The sequence below is a fragment of the Myotis lucifugus genome, unplaced genomic scaffold (assembly GCF_000147115.1).
Source record: "Myotis lucifugus unplaced genomic scaffold, Myoluc2.0 scaffold_18, whole genome shotgun sequence".
Classification (NCBI taxonomy): domain Eukaryota; kingdom Metazoa; phylum Chordata; class Mammalia; order Chiroptera; family Vespertilionidae; genus Myotis; species Myotis lucifugus.
In genome coordinates this window covers 10,651,851-10,668,629 of record NW_005871066.1, presented here as the reverse complement: position 1 = coordinate 10,668,629, position 16,779 = coordinate 10,651,851, and the positions used below count along the sequence as shown (strand labels likewise).

At 37.8% G+C, this 16,779-nt stretch overlaps 1 protein-coding gene and 1 pseudogene across 1 annotated transcript in view; one reads left to right on the top strand and one right to left on the bottom strand.

The window, feature by feature from the left end:
* The window catches only part of LHFPL3 (LHFPL tetraspan subfamily member 3), a 455,301-nt gene that overhangs the window by 72,761 nt on the left and 365,761 nt on the right, over window positions 1-16,779 (top strand). The window lies entirely within an intron of this gene.
* Window positions 8,951-9,334, bottom strand: LOC102421839 (annotated as a pseudogene).

Below are 16,779 nucleotides of genomic sequence, written 5' to 3'. Positions count from 1 at the left end.
GCCAGCCTGGTGGCCTCCAACTCCCCCCACCCCTCACTGGCCTGGTCACTCCCAACTGCCTCCCCTCCTGGCCTGGTCTCCCTTCATGGCCCCCCTGCCGGCCTGGTCACCCCATGGAGCTGCTTGTTCAGTCATTTGGTCATCCCTCACTAACCCCCCTGCCGGCCTGGTTGCCCCATGCAGCCTGCTTGTTCAGTCATTTGGTTGTCTCTCACTAATCCCCCTGGCTGGCCTGGTTGTAGGCAGCCATCTTGTGAGGGTGTGAGGGTCAATTTGCATATTACCTTTTTATTTATATAGGATAATCTGGTAGTGTGGTTCCATACTATCAAGTTTTCCTCATTTAAAAGAGACTATCAGAACAATTATTCATGTATGCGAACATGGTCAGATAATAATCGTTAATTTAATTGTTTCACCATATCCAAAAACTCATGCTATCATCTAAGCAAATTTTCTGGTAGTTGATATCTTGTTTTTCAGAGATGAGAACAATTGAATCTCCTTTTTGATTAAAGAAATTTTAAAGTTGATTTTAGAGAGAGGAGGGGAAATAGAGCGAGAACGAGAAAGATTGACCAGTTGCCTCCTGCACGTACCTGTATTGGAGATCTAACCCACCACCTTTTGATGTATGGGACAATGCTCCAACCAACTGAGCCACACCAGCCAGGTTGAGAACAACTGAATCTTCTTGATGACTTGGGAGATAATAAATGTAAGCACTTGCTGTTCAGGTTTGACAATTTAGTTGACATAGTAACAATTACTGTCCTGCTTATATTATCTGATTAATGTTGAACCTAAATTTGCATTTAATCAAATCTTCACAGAGCTTCTACCTCAAGCCCAAGTATTTCTCACTTTATTTAGAGATATATGCTTTTGTTGATGAAATTGCTGGTGGACAACATTTAAAAATTAACTCATGAGAAGTAATCTGCCATATTTAAAAATAGCAGTCTAGGTTATTTTTATATGGGAGTACATATTAAAATACTTCATGTTCTATCGTACATAAGAGGAGGGGCAAGGTTTCACTCTTTCCTATAGATATAGTTGTCATCCCTTATTAATGTGCTCCCAGGGTCTTCTTCCATCAGCTTTCTGAAGCCAACAAGAAGTGCCCTCTGAAACAGCCAGGGGATCAAAGTTTTCCCTTCATAGTCCTACTAGGCACTCTGAAATAGATTTGCTCTCCCAGCTAGGAGTTAACCATCCCTGTGTAACGTAAACCAAAAAACAACAACAACAAAACACACACACACAAAATCCAATGCTAACAAACAAAATAGCATAGAAAATACCAGAGCATAGCAACAGCCATTTAAAGGTCCAGAGCGCCCAGCTGGTGTGGCTCAGTTGTTGAGCATCGTCCCATATACTAGGTCTCTGGTTCATTCCCCAGTTAGGGCACATGCCCAGGTTGCAGGCTCAATCTTCAGTAGGGGGTGATCATGTTTCTCTCTCATCCATGTTTCCCTCTCTTCCTCTCCCTTCCCTTCTTTCTAAAATCAATAAAAACATATTTAATAAAATAAAGCTCCAGAGAAAGATCCAGGGATACTCACTTAGGGATCTGTCAATACTTCATTATTTCTTACAAAAATGGTTAGACTCTCAGCAGTGCTGCTTGGGCTTAAGCAATGCAACTCAGGCAAATTATTTTGTTTTTACTTTTCCTTATCTATCAAGTAGGATAATAATACAAAGCAGGGTTGTTTTGAAGCTTAAATGAAATAAATGTGCAGTTATGTGCCACATAATGACATTTCTTTGTCTCTCTTAAATCTATTGCTTCTGGCTTTAGTTCTGACTAATTTCTTAAATTGATTTTTGTACCAATCAAGAATAACCTCCTTCAGTGGACACTTTTCAGACTTTCTCTTGGCCTCTCTGCCATAATTGTGCATTCTTATTTTATTCATTGTTATTGAACTCCTAATTTAGCATCATCTACATGTTTCCCCAATGAGACTTTTGCATCCTTTAGCCCCAGTGCCCCACACCCTCATGACATCTACTGGTATCTAGAACTAAACAGTTTTGAGGCATATTTTTCTGTTTCTTTGGTCCTTGTTTTTTTTTTTTTTTTTTTTTTTTTGGAGGAGGCACACTATTCTAATTTCTTTGATCGTTCTTATTAACTGTATCTCTTTCTGGATTCTCCTGAATTTATTTATCGTCTCTTTTAAGCACTTCGTCTAATAATGTTTCCAAAGTAGATCACATGAAAAAGTTTCTGAGACCTTGTAAGCCTGACAGAGTATATTTATTTCACCGTCACATGTATATAATAATTTGTTGTGCATAAAATTGTAAGTTCAAAGTTTTCCCCTTTGATGTCTTAAAATATTACCATATTATTTTTTGTGTCTAATTTTTCTATTGAGAGAGAGGATTTCATTCAGATTATTATCCCTTTGGAGATAGATGATAAGCTCTTTCTTTCTGCAAGGCTTTTAGAGTTTTTTCGTGTCTTACATTTCATTATCATGTCAATTGCCTTGGATTGTGGTCTTCTGGACCTAGAGATTTGAAGGGGAGAAGAGGTGGAGGAGTAAATGTCCTAGAGATCAGTCAGCCTCACTGCTATCATCCCGCTCCCTGTCACACTGGGCTTTGTTTGGGCTGTCTGATCATTGTACCATGAGAACAGGCTACTGCTACTGTTTTGTGATCTTCTGTGGCAGTGCTAGGTGGCCACTAGAGCGGAATTTAAAAGCCCTGCCTCAGCCTGCTCTCCCATTGCACCAGACTGAACTTGACCTTGCTGATTCATGACAGGCTGGGCTTTCCCAGGTGTTCCTCAGTTTTTATGTTACTGGTACCTTCTGTCTCTGCATCCTCTAGTGCAGTGGTTCTCAACCTTCCTAATGCCGCGACCCTTTAATACAGTTCCTCATGTTGTGGTGACCCCCAATTTCATTGTTACAAATTGAACATAATTAAAGCATAGTGATAATCACAAAAACAATATGTAATTATATATGTGTTTTCCAATGGTCTTAGGCAACCCCTGTGAAAGGGTCGTTCGACCCCCAAAGGGGTCGCGACCCACAGGTTGAGAACCGCTGCGGTGCCTATAGTTTCTCCAATGTTGATTTGGGGGAAGGAAGTCAGCAACCAGGTTTGGTTTACCATCTTGTCAGGAACTGAAAGACTCCCTCAGCAATGTTTTACAAAGTTGACTCATGCCTTCTTCCTAAAACACTCTTTTTAAAATATGTATGTATATTGATTTCAGAGAAGAAAGGAGAGGGAGAGAGAGATAGAAGCATCAATGATGAGAGAGAATCATTGATCGGCTGCTTCCTGCACCCTCCCTACTGGGGATGGAACCATGACCTCCTGGTTCGTAGGTCCATGCTCAACCACTGAATCACATCAACCGGGCCTAAAACACTCTTGCCTTACATTCCTGGTAGTGCATTTACGGGGTGCTGCTTTTTCTTCTCCTTCAAAGGTTCCTCCTCTTTTGCCTACTCCTGTTCTCTTCCAAGTCCTGCTCTCTTCCTCGCTCCACATTCTCTGGCAATGACCTCATCTCCTTTAAAGAACTCAGTTACGACCTACATGCTGAGGGTATTAACTGTCCATTTCTAGGTCTAAACTCTGCTGCCCTCTAGTCTCACATAGACTCATCTTTGGACATGACCAAATAGATGCAAAACACACCCACAGATATATTCATCCTACTCCTGACAACTCCTCTGGGTTGCCTCTATCTGTGAGGCTCGACATTCAAAGCCAGAATCTGAGTGTTCTTCTTGACCTTTTCCTCATGCCCTACATTTAATTAATTACCAAATCATTTTGATTCTACCTCCTCAACATATCTGATTCGAATCCCCTTTTCTCTATTCCTACTTTAAGCCTTGTTCCATGCCACTGTCATCACTCACCTGTGATGCAAATGAGCCTTCTGTTTCAACAACCCCCCTCTCCCTGTTTCATTCAGTACTGTTGGAGTGAAACCTTTAATTCAAACGTTCTCAAACTTTTTGGTCTCATCCAGTTTTTGCATTCTTAACATTTGTTGACGGCCCCAATTTGTCGAGAAAAATTTAAAACACAAAAACACAGGCACACTCTAAGAGCCATTAGACCAGTGATGTCATCACTCATCATGAAGCCTCCGGAAAACTCCACTGTACACTCTTAAAAGAATGAGAGTGAAAGGTAATAAATGCCTTACTATTGTTATGAAAATAATTTTGATCACCCACAAAGTCTTGAGAACCGCCCCCCCCCCCCCGCTTTGTGGACCGCACTTTGGGAACCATTGCCGAATTCATCCATCTGATTTCTTTGCCTTCCAGTTTAAATCACTTTAATACCTTGCAGTGGTCTCTCAGGATGAAGTTCAAAACTCCAGCAAGATACGCAAGACCCTTCATGATCTAGCCTCTGCCTGTCTCTCCAGACTCACCTCCTGTGATGTTCCCACTCTGAACTCTGCCTCAGCCCCTGCCTTTTCCTCTCTCTTCTCTAGGCCATTGCTCCGGCTTTTCTCTATGCCTGGAATGCCTGTCCTCATCCTGGCTGCAGCTTTATCTACAACTTGGCTTAAAGCCTTTCCTGAAAACGGAGTCTCTCCTCTAGTTTCCTTGAACTTAGCCCTATTTTAGCATATATCCTTTCTCTTGTGACTGCTATTTACTGCTGTCTCCCTCACTGGACTCTGAGATCCTTGGGTCTTCATGGGTTTCTAGCCGGTGCCAGGCACATAGATGTTCAATAGCATTGTTGAGTCAATGGATGGAAATATATATGTGTAGTAATTTAAAGCATTTCTAACTGATTTTTTAAAATATATTTTCATTTAAATGGTTAGTAAAATAGAGATGATTTTCTAGAACACCCCTTTGTTATAAAATTCCAATTTAAGATGTAGTAAGATCTTAGTTGTAGATGCTATGGGCCAATTTATTCAATGGTTAGAGAGGACTAGCTGCTCGTGATTGGTCCATCTTCACCCTACCAAACAGGAAATCGGTATAGTGGGGCTAGGCCCGCAGTGGTCGGCAAACTGCGGCTCGCGAGCCACATGCGGCTCTTTGGCCCCTTGAGTGTGGCTCTTCCACAAAATACCGACTTCTGTGCATGGGCCACGAAGTTTCAATGGCACTGTACGTGTGCGCCCGCATGTGGTATTTTGTGTAAGAGCCACACTCAAGGGGCCAAAGAGCCACATGTGGCTCACGAGCCGCAGTTTGCCCACCACTGGGGCATAAAAAGGGGAAGCAGTTCCATGTGTGTGTGACTACTTTTTTGGCCACCTAGAACTATGGACTTTGCCTGGGACCTATCTTGCTAGGCCAGCAGTAGATGAACCTAGGGTCGGAGGACCAGAAGAGATACTATGGAAATTGCATACAAAAGCTTTTGCATATGTGAATTCTGGGGTTGAGATGCATAGCTTTCACCTTTGAAAGGGTCCAGGTTTCAAAAAAGGGTAAGAACCACTTTATGATTAATGAATTGTTTTCAGTGTGCAATGGGCTATTTTATTTTTTATGAAAAGGAGTGAACTGAGGTACAAGATCAATCAGTGTCCCAGGTTCCATTTTATGATGGCATATTTATACCTACTATGACTCCGTGGGAATTCTTGATGGAATGTGTAGAGTTCTGTTCTATATGTAATACAAATTGAGGATGTGAATCTTTGTAAATCAAACTGCTGTGCAAATAGACTTTAAAGGTAATTAGAGGTAAATTCAGTCCTAAAATTCAGTCTAATGCTAATAAATCACATTTGAGATAGCCTTAAGCTCAGAAAGCTATTTTATAAGATTAGATTTCAATTGCTGATCAGTTATGTAGACAAATAATTTTAAAAAACCCATCAATATTTTTCACACTAATATGATTTATTAGGTGTTTACTCAGTTAATTAATAAATTATTAATTTATTAATATATTAATGATTTATTAACTATGTTAAATACTTATTAAGTGTTTTGTCTGTATTTGGGAAATGTCTTTTTTGTTAAGATGTGACTCCATTATTTACAACAGCATTAAAGTAAAGGAAAAGTGAAAATGACTGGAAAAAATGGGATTAAATGTTTTCCATAATATTTTTTTTAATGTTCATTTACTAAAAGGCATTAGACTTGGATAATTTTACTTCCAGATTTTTATTTTCTTATTTTTATCACCTTTCTCCACCCAAGATATAGTACACACTTGTACTCTTTATGATAGGGCATATTCTGGATTTACTAGAGCATAGTAAATGTCAGTCAATGGCTCTGAATGAATTGTTCAATATGTGTTGTTTTTCTTTTCTCTATTTACAAAGTCCGTCTTTCTTATTAAATTTCTAAGTTTAAATGTACATTTTTCTCTTGCATTCATTTCATGTTTTGGGTAACTATACAAGAAGTGATTTTGTATAGACTGATCACATGGCCTATGATTCAATCTCTTAAGGTCAACTGGATTCTTTATGATTTTCAAACAACAAAAATAAGGCCATTTCCAAGATTCTAGAGGAGACATGGCAATGATAATGCTATTATATTTGGTTTAGTAATATGTTTTGGATTTGCATTGAATATGAGGATCTCTGTTTCTTGAGAATTATATTACTAAAAAAAAATTCAAATAATGGCCATTATACATGTTCATTCTATTCTAGACCTGCACCAGCCATTATGGTAGCCCCTAGTTGCATGTAGTTACTGATCACTTGAAGTATGACCAGTACCACATATTGAAAGAATAATATTTTGGAGATATAAGGTTAAATAAAATATGTTATTGAAATTAGTTTAACCTATTTTTTAAATGAGGCTGCTGGAATATTTTAAAGTTACATAAATGACTTGCATTATATTATTATTATATAAAGTTATATGATATTGTTATAATAACTATTAATGTAACATAGTTATTATAATAATTGTTAATATAATAGTAACATATACAGTTTATTACATAATATTCTTTATTATATAAAGTTATTTAAATGTCTATTCATTTTAATCTTATTTAACCTTTACAATAATCGGATGTGGCATGTATTTTTAATATTCAGAATTTTCAGAAAAGGAAATTGATAATCAGAGAGATTAAATATCTATCCCAGGGGTCATTCAGTACTCAAACCCAATTGGTACTCCTAACCAGTAGGTATTTCTAACCTTTGTGATAGTATATCACCATCAGTCTTTTTTTTTTGCTACTGGTGACAGCAATGTGATTAAATATGCTTCTTTATTTAAAAAAAATCTTGGTTTCTTATTTTGTGATAAAGCAATTTGAAGGTGTCATTCATTTTTAAATTCATGCATTTAATTGATCTGATGGCTGAACTATATGCCTCACAACAATATGTCTATCATATGAGGAAGGGTATCATTGACTGCACTTTCTAAATCAGGATGCTCAGGTGTTTGTTTTTTTATTCACTCATTAATTATGCAAAGGTTTTTATTGAAATTCAGCGAGTGCATTTCTATCTCTCCTCATGTCATTAAATTGTTCTTGCAAACTAATTGGATGATGTTGCATTTTTATCAAGCGGTTCCTACTAAAATTCTTTGTTTCAAAGATTTTTAAACAGTATTTAAATGATTTGAGACTTTTTTAGAGGTGACACACAATTCTTATGCAGAAAAATGAAAACATTTCCATGTTTATTCTTAAAATCTCATATGTTTAAACATTTTCATATGTTTATCTTTTAAATCTTTGTGCTCTCATTGTTAAATATGACATCTTTGAAGCAACAGGTTAATTTTGATTATATTCTTTTTCCAAAATATCTGCCATATAGCATGCTACTCATCAAATGAAAGAGAACAATTCATTGGCTTGTTTTTTCTCTGACCTAGCTTCTTTCAGAGCATTACTAATTAGCACGGAAATGGCTGGAGGAGAAGGAACAAGAAAGAGAAGGTAATCCTTTTTAGCTGCATAAGCTTGATTGCCTGTGGACTGAATTAGAATGCTTTGTACAGAGGTGAGGAGAGGTCACCACCACAGAGACCTTCTGGTTGGTTGAAGTGAGATTCTATAAACTATGGGATTCCATTTCTTTCTTTCTTTTTTAATTTTGTTTTATTGCTTAAAGTATTACAAAGTGTATTACATATGTCTCCTTTTTTTCCCTTCCCCTTGACCTTCCCCTGGCCTCCCCTACCCCAGTGTCTTGTGTCCATTGGTTATGCTTATATGCATGTATACAAGTCTTTCGGTTGATCTCTTACCACCACCCCCCCCAACCCTCCCCATTCCATTTCTAAGGAATTGTATGATTACACCAATTAATCACCAATTCTAAGGAAGGTTGAGTATCTACTTGAGGGAGATATTTACATACACTAATATCTGATTGGTGACTTAAGTCATATGAATGGTTTGTTTCAATTATTTTCCTTTCTTTTCTTTTAAGCAGCTTTATTGAGGTATAATTGATATACAAAAACTGTATATATTTATTTAATGTACACAATTTGATGAGTTTAGACATACGTATACATCTATAAAAACCATCACCATAATCAAGGTAATAAGACATATTCATCACCTCCAAAATTGCCTCTTTTTTTGAGGGTGTGGTAAAAATCCTTACCATGAGATCTAGCCTCTTCAATTTTTTTAAGCGCACATGTTACCATATTGTGTTATACTTCATTGTACAATGTACCTGTACAAGTGATTCATCTTGCATAATTGAAACCTTATACCCATTAAACAGTACCTCTCTAATTTTTCCTCCCCTCAACCCTTGGCAACCACCATATTCCACTCTTCGATTCTATGAATTTGACTATTTTAGATACTTTATGTAAGTGGAATCATGCAACATTTGTCCTTCCGTGACTGGCTTATTTGACTTGGCCTAATGTCCTCAAGGTTAATCAGTGTTGTCACATTTGGCAGGATTTCCTTTTTGGCCACTGAGGCATTTTATTTGTATATGCACATTATATCCCTAGAAAAAGAATCCCAGGACTTTCTCTCCTGTGTGTTTTTGCTTCTTCATGGTCCATGATGCCTGCGGAGGTTGTCAGTGTAATGAAACCAAATTGATAGGATGAAAGCAGGTTGTTCTTCCATTTTTCTAGATCTTTGAGTAGCATATCAAATCTGGGGCTGATCACTCCATACTTGTTTAACCTGCCCATGAGGATCACAACAGTTTTCCCAGCTCTTTGATCATTAATGATTTCAAATTCGCCAATGTAACCATCCTTCATTATCACAGAAAATGGACAATAACTTTGGAGCACAACCTAACAAGAACCCGGTACTTGCTTCTCTTTTTGGCGTTGTTAATGTTCTTGAGAACATCAGCCAGGACATTCATGCACACCATTATGGAAGGATGGTGGAAAGAGCCAGAATTTCCTTTATAAAGGTTGAATATTATGGGATAGGGTTAGGGCTATGTCTTACCTTACCTGTATATATCCCATTTTCTTTATCCATTCATTTGTCAGTGGACATTTAGGTTGCTCCCGTATCTTGGCTAATGTGAATAATGCTGCACCTAACATGGGAGTGCAGATGTCTCTTTTTAATATTCCAATTTCGGTTCTTTTGGATATATACCCAGAAGTAGGATTGCTGGATCATATGGTAGTTCTATTTTTATTTTCTTGAGGAACCTCCATACTGTTTTTCTATAGTGGCTGCACCATTTTACATCATTCTTACCAACAGTGTAAGGGTTCCAGTTTCTCTGCATCCTCATCAAGACTTGTTATCTTTTTGTTTTTTGGATAATAGCTATTCTAAGAGGTGTAAGAATATTTTATTGTGGTTTTCATTTGCATTTTCCTGATGATTAATGATGTTGAACACACTTTCATATATTTTTTTTTTGGCCATCTGCATGCCATCTTTGCAGAAATATCTATTCAAGTTGGGTTATTTGCATTTTTGCTATAGAGTTATAGGAGTTCCTTATATATGTTAGATATTAACTTCTTATCTGTTTCAATTCTTTTAAGGAAATTTTAGCTTATTGTAATTCTTCTCCATGCCAGCCTGTTCGTTCTCTCTCTTTCTCTCTCTCTCTCTCTCTCTCTCTCTCTCGCTCTCTCTCTCTCATATATATATATATATATATATATATATATATATATATATATATATATATATATATATCCACGTGCAGCTTTGATATAGGGATTCTTGCTTTTTAAAAGATAAAAATAATATTTTTTTGTTGAATTGAACTGAATTAGAAATTTATGGAGATTGAAGGAAATATTAACAATATCTAGAAGGAAAACAGGTTTTGTGAATCATCTTTTTATGAAGCAATTTATATCTAGGAACCTAGATTTGTGGCTTTCTGCATAGAATCTGGGTTTTTAGGTTGATGATTCTCTGAGTATTTCCGCCCCGCCCCCCCATTTTTATTGAATCTCTGAGTCTTTCTTCAGCCAGATGGCTCTGTAGGCTGGGTGCCATCTGACCAGGCAATGTTTAGTGAGATTATTTAATTGTGTGTTTATTAAAGCTCGCTCTCTCTGGCAACATATTGTACCTTTTTAAAGTGTCTCCTTGGCAAACTGCTGAATTGTGGTGCTGTTTATTTTTTCAAGTATATCACTGGGGCTGCCAGAGGTAACTACACAAGTGTGTCAAAGAATAGGGCTTCCTTACCTTTGGACCTCACTGCACTCCTATCTTAACTGCTTTTGATTTTTAAAGCCTGTGTCTTTATGTTTGCAATATTTGGAGTTGTCCTTTGGAGTGATTGTCATAGGTGATCTAGTGATTGGTGATTGAAATCTGAATCCCCTCATTGAGTTGGGTTATCTTGAAGAGTACTAATAGTTTATACCTGAAAATTGGTAACCATTGGTCAGGACCCCATTTTCAGAATGTGGTTAGGTAACTTAAGTCAAAGATCAATATGGCTGGCAGAAACATTGTGGGTGAATTTGTGGTTCTGTGTAGCCACTGAAGGGGATGGAAAACAGGTAAGACATAGCCCTAACCCTATCCCAAAAATGAACAGTATCACAGAATACTAGCACCATCCAAAACACCCAACATACCAGGATCACATCCACACTGGACAGCACAAGTGAGGGTAAATGAATTGTCAAAGGAGTCCAGAAGAGTCCCTGACCATTATTTTCAATGCATGTATGTTTGGGCTCCAGGGTCTGCTTTTCTCCTACGAGCACTAGTCATGTTTGGACCCATCAGATCTGAAGCATATAAGCACCATTAGATATCTTGGCATGACCCCCTCTACCCAACAAGTTTACCACTCATACATCAGGCAAATGGCTCATAAATGCCTAGAATTTAAAAATACCTACCATGTCATCCAAGAGAATATTCAGAAGCATACAAGACAAAAGGAATGGAGGCTGGCCCCAGGTGCTTCTCTTTAACCAACAAGGACATGTAACTATAAGATTCCTTAATCCCAGAGCAGCTCTGACTCTTGACCCCTGGTACGTGGTCTAAGTGAGGGGTCTGGAACCCCACCTCTGTTTCCAACTAAGGCTGTCCTAACAATATTCTGGCACCTCTTGGCCTACACTTCTGCAGATGGTTCATGAAAGTGATCACAGAGCTATTCTGCAGTGATCAGAAGAAGAATGAGTGCATTTCTTTTGGGAACTGAAAGAGTAATAGAGGAGCATACAGGGAAATTATAGTGATAAAAAGATGATTTATCAAAATCTGGCATCTGGATGGACTTATTGAACTGAAATGTAGATTAATGCAGTATTATCACCACATAGTATGGGTTGTTTGCAAATTAACACAATCTTTGGACATTTCATAGAGGGTAGGAAAACTATCATTTTTCATGCAGTTAAGCACTTACTCTGAACCTGGATTTCTTTGGTGAGTTTCTCTTCTCAGGTGTGATCAGTATAGTGGAGAGACATACCAGTCAGGGGACATTTCTAACCAGCAGAGCCGCTGTAACGTGCCTGCAGAGTGACTTCATTCATTAAGGAAATCCATGCATGATGACTCTGGCCAGGTGCACATATCTGTGGAAAGCAAATAGTAGCATTGTTGTGTGTGTGTGTGTGTGTTTGTGTGTGTGTGTGTGTGTGTGTGTGTGTTCTCAGGACAATAATATGTGTGTTAGTTAAGCAAGTGTTAGGCTGTGAATCCTCTGAAATCCCTTGAACTGAGTGTTAGTTTAACAACTACTTTTTGCATGTGGGAGAAGCCACTCCTCAGTATTTGTAGAGATTTGTTATATTTGGATTATGTTTAAAGGCATTTTAAATTTTAATTTTATCTGGGTACCAGTTCTGGGTTGGTTATAGAATGCCTTCTGTCAACCTAGCATTCTTCTTTTAAAATAATTTTTAACCATGATTTCTAAGTTGCAGTCACCATGTTTATTGAATCATAAATATGGACTGGCAGGATGTAATTGCAAGAAGCCTGATTTGGGTAGCTTGGTAATTTTTTAAAGAATGTCATACATAGATGTAGGAACCTTTCTAATATTTGTTAATTTGAATGTACTCTATAGTTGATCTGAAGTTTTCTGCTGCCTAGGCAGCTTTTGGTTTATTTATTGGTGATAGTTGTTTTTGTTTTTAATACCATATTGGTCATCTGGCCAAGATATGTTGGTCTTGTGTATGTATTTGTTCTCAGCAACACTTAATAACATTTATGTTATTAAAACACGGGTTGGAGTTTTATAGAATTCAAACATCAATTCCCCAAGCTTCATGGATAGGGAAATGGTATGACACAATGGATAAGAGCATTGGTTTAGGAATCATAGTTCTTGAGTCCAACTCCAGCTTCCCTCCTTATTAGGTGTGTCCTTGGGCAAGCTACTTAATCTTTCTAATCTTTGGTTCCCTCGTTGTTAAATGGGCATATTAAGAATATCTATCTTATAGGGTTACGGTGAAGAGTAAATGAAATAATCCACTTAACATAGGGCCCAGCACACAGTAAATTTTCAATAAACTTTTATTATTTCATCTATTAACATTTGCACGGGCTTGAGAAATGGCGCCTAGAGTTAATTCTCCTTGTCTGGTTACTGTATTTACTTTAAGGAAGTGATAAAATGGCCAGATTTCTAGCCTAGTGTTTTCTCTTTTATATAGATACTTTTTCATTTTTAACAATCAAATTTATGGTCAGGCAAAGTTAAAGATATAAAATTTAGAAACTGTTAATTTCTTTACTTTATAAGTCTTTTAAAAAGCGGTTTTGCACATTGTAAAACTCCACCATTTTTTTCACTCTCACCCCTCCTAATATCTCTCCTGCAGGTTAATAGCAGCAAAGCGAGAAGAGAACGAAGACCATTTATCTGCCCTTTGATTTAATCTGAGCCTTGTGACCCTGCTCCATAAAGCAGGATATTTCATCTCCTACAGGAGGTGCTAATGAAAGTCAATTGTTATAAGACATTGTTCTTATCACCAGGAAGGTTTATTAGTCAGTGCCCACGCAGGGGGACACAGAGTAATTGGACAAAGCTGGATATTTATTTGATAAAATGCCTTGTAGGTCAGTTTCTATGAATTTTTCCTCAAGCGGCCTGGGAAGTACTGCAGAAATGAAAAAAAAATTCTTTGGACTTGAGAAGTAATTTTCAGTAGAAATTGACTTAAGGGAAATCAGTTGTGGTTATGGTTTCTGCTCCCTGATCATTTGGCCTCTTCCTCCTGTAATGCAAGGAGGAAGGGTCCAGGTGGAAAAACAAAGATAAAAACATAATCACTGAAGATGTGATCACCAGAAGATCATGCAGAGCTGTTTGTGTTCTTTATCTATACACCCTTTGAGCAGAGAGATTCTTCAACAGAACTATTTGTAACTCACAGTTTTATCTGGCAATCATATTACATCTAGGTCTAAGCACCATTAGAGTATGAAAATTTTTTTCATATTTTTCTAGACTATCAATTCAAAATAACATGCTTGCTCTGATTAACTCATACTAATAGATAAGTAATTCTTAACCTTAGAAGCTTTTTAGTTTTTAGAAACACAGAAAAACTGTCACATTAGGGACAGTATTGAAATCTGTAGTTGTTATTTTGCATTTGGGTCTTGATTGCCACTTTCTACTACATTTTATCCTTTTTCTACAACTATTCTTCTAGTGATTGAATACCAAATTGCCTGAGCTTTGGTCTGAAACTGCAGTGTGAGGACTTCTCGTACTGTTGGGGTAGACACTAGGAAGAAGCTGGGTTCTTTCTCTAAAAACTCCGATACCTTACTTTAATCTGAGCAAAAGAAAGTATATAAATCTTCCTCTCCAGTGATCTTTAGGATTCATTTTCTCAATACTGAACTTAAAAAGACAATACTTTTGCTAATTGGTCAATCAAAATACTTATGAATAAAACTATTGAACTACCTTAGTGATTTACAGAATTACAAGTTTCTTAACTTCAAGAAAATGTTCATCTAATTGGTCTTACAAGGCAAAAAGTCAGTGAGGTTCTTTATAAAGCAAGGCCACCATTGTTCTCTAAATCTTCAAATCCAATGTATTTTCTTTTTAAATTGAGATGTATTTGATATATAACATTATAATAGTTTCAGGCATACTACATAATGACTTGTTACTTGTATATATTGAAAAATGATAACCACAATAAAACATTCATCACTATATAGCATTATGATTTTTTCTTTATTCTTGTGATGAGGACTTTTGAGATCTACTCTCTTAACAAATTTCAAATAAATAATACAGTATTATTAACTATGATCTCCACACTGCATTACATCCCAAGGTACAATGATATTCTCTTATTATTGATTTCTTTAGCGCTCAGTAGTGTTTAGCACCAGTGACTACCCCTTATTCTGGGAACCCTAGTCTGGTACTCCTCTTACTTTTTTGACTTCTGTATTCTCTAGAAATTTCAAGATTCATATCTGAGGCATATTCTATTTTCTCTGAAACATTTATTTTTATAAAAATGCTTTTAAAATATTAATTTCGCTTCCAGTCAAGAGTTAGTAAATGCTAACCCTTCCTCCCATGACCACATTAAAATTACAATGAAATTACAGAACAACCATCATTGAGAACCACCTAAAGTCTAGATGAATAGAAGTCTTATAACTAAGAATATAAAGAAGAAACCATGTTGAGACTGGTAGGAAGGGTAGAGATGTGGAATGGACTGATCCCACAACCACGTAAAAATTAGGAGGGATATCTCAGCAGCAGAGGTCCTCCATGAGGACTGAAAAGTCCCAGACTCATATAAGGCTCCAAACCCAGGGTTTGAGTGCCTGGAAGAGAAGTCCCCATAACTGCTGGCTGTGAAAACCAGTGGAGATTGTGGCTGGGTGAGATGGAGAGCTGCTGGAGTCACAGGTGTTCCTTTTAAAGTGCCTGCACATGGACTTACTGACAAACTTACTGGTTCTGAGCTCCAATGCTGGGGCAACAGGCCAAAAGGCGCCAGGAACATATGGGGAGGAACTGAATTGTCTGGCTTCAGGGTAAGGGATGGAGGGATAAGTTTCTTCCAGACAGAAGTCATTGCTGGCAGAAGCCATTGTTCCTTTGTGGAGCCTTCCCCTAAGCCAGCCTGCTGGTACCATATCTGAGTCTCTGTCAACCTAGCAAGCTCTTGTGATTGCTTGAGATCTTGCTCAACCCAAATTGAGGGGGTCCACCCAGGCCATGTCCAATGGCTTTTTCATGTAATTGGCCTGTTTTGGCTCATGCTGTGGACTTTCTTAAAATCTTCCAAAGATTCATAAACCCAAGGCAACCAGCATCTGGCCTTGGTGTACCCCATACCTCTTGCTAAGCATCCCCAAATCTGGTACTAGCGGCAGCTGGCATCATTTCCCAGCTTAGCCTCTCCCAGGTACCTAAAAACCCAACACAAGTGGCAACTCTCTGCAGATCACTTTGTAGCTTATACCAAGTAGCCCCAGGCAGGGCACAGACAATAGCTGACCTTGGCCTGCACCACCAGTATTTCTCCTAGGATGCCCCAGAACCAACACAAATGAAGTGTTGTTTAAGGGACCACACCAGAGTACCACCCAACCACCGCCACAAATGGCGCACCCAAAGGATGAATTTGGCAGGCACCAGAGCCCTGCTAAGATAAATCCTGCTCCATAGGGTCGTCCCCTACACATTACTGCCAATCCTCACCACCAATCAGCCAGAGGGGCAGTCCCTCCCTTTGAAGTGTCAACAGCAATCAAGGCTTAACCACAATAGGAAGAACACACCTGGAGCACCTGGCTCAGTTGACCAAGAGACTGAGCCATTGGGTGCCACCTACTACATAAGACCACTCTACCAAGACTTGGAGATGCAGCAACTCTATCTAATACATAGAAGCAAATGCAGGGAAGCAGCCAAAATAAGGAGACAAAGAAACATATCTCAAAATGAAATAATTGAACAAAACTCTAGAAAAAGAACTAAAAATGGAGACAAGCAATCTACCATATGTGGAGTTCAAAACACTGGCTATAAGCATGCTCAATGATCTTAGTGAGAACTTCAAAAAAGAGATAGGAAAATAAAAATAGAGATAGAAATCATAAAAAAGAACCAGTGAAAAATAAAGAATATAATAACTAAAATGAAAAAATACAATAGAGGGTTTGAATCAATGTTTTGGAAGAGAAGATAGCAGAAGATACCCAATCCAAACAGAAAAAAAAAAACCCAAAAAATGAAGATAGTTTAAGGGACCTCTGGGTCAACATCAAATGAACCAGCATTTGCATCATAGGGGGATCAAAGGGAGAAGAGAGAGAGCAAATGATGAAAATCTATTTGAAGAAATAATGATGGAA